The following is a 1,193-nucleotide window of genomic DNA, read 5'->3' on the forward strand; positions in this document are numbered from 1 at the left end:
CAATTTCATGACCATTAGGGTTTACCTTAAACTTTCCTCTCTGGTATCCCATTGTATCCAGTTTAGAGGGAACTACAGCTTCCTGTACACTAGGACATGTAGATCTGTCCACAGTGCTGAAAGTCTTAAATTGGCAGATTCCACCAACTCCATGAATGGCCTTCTTATTGTGGAAAATTGCTCTACGGTTGAATTTGTACATTTGTTATTTATAAGTTTAGAGCATCTGGGTTACTGAAAAATCCAGCAATAAGTTGGGAAGATAACATACAGAAAGATCCACAAAATATTATCTTATGCTCTATACTGAAATGTACAGAACAAAACAAAAATAGACCACATAATGAGTGAGAAGTTTATCTTTAAGTTTTTTATCAGGATATAAATAAGTTCAGTATTATTGTGGAGGAAAGAGAAAGAATTCAGATTTCAATTAACTTTGATTATCCCCTCCCAATTTATATCCTTTTTAACCTCACAAGACATTTCAATTTTTTCCATAGTTTATCTTCATTCAATGTTATGCACACACTTACCCTTATTTCTTGTTTATTTTTTATTTAAACTCACACCCTCCTCCTGAGACCTCTCCTTTTGCCTGAAGTACATTCTTCAGAGTTCCTTTAGTAATGGTCTGTTTGTGTCAAATTGTCTGCCTTTGGAAAATCCCATTGAAATTTTAGTTTTAATTATTGTGGTTTTTTAAATTAATTAATTAATTTTGGCCGCGTTGGGTCTTCGTTGCTGCTTGCAGGCTTTCTCTAGTTGCAGAGAGCAGGGGCTGCCCTTCGTTGAGGAGCACAGGCTCTAGGCACGCGGGCTTCAGTAGTTGTGGCTCGCGGGCTTAGTTGCTCTGTGGCATGTGGGATCTTCCTGGACCAGGGCTCAAACCCGTGTCCCCTGCATTGGCAGGCGGATTCTTAACCACTGCGCCACCAGGGAAGTCCCTGTATTTTCATTTATAAAATGTTGTACATAATTCTTTTCAAATTTTCTTGGATATTCTTTACAATTTCTTATTAACTGAAAATATTTAAAATTTTGTCTTTTATTCACAGTAAGAATATGCTATTTTATAACCTATTTTTATTACTCTAATTTCAAAGTTACAGAATTCTGTTGTTTGTTTTTTTTCTGTTTCTTCTTTCAAGGTATCTTGTTTCTTGTGAACATAATATTTTCTTTTTTTAGTG

This window comes from Balaenoptera musculus, chromosome 11, assembly GCF_009873245.2.
Source record: "Balaenoptera musculus isolate JJ_BM4_2016_0621 chromosome 11, mBalMus1.pri.v3, whole genome shotgun sequence".
NCBI lineage: Eukaryota > Metazoa > Chordata > Mammalia > Artiodactyla > Balaenopteridae > Balaenoptera > Balaenoptera musculus.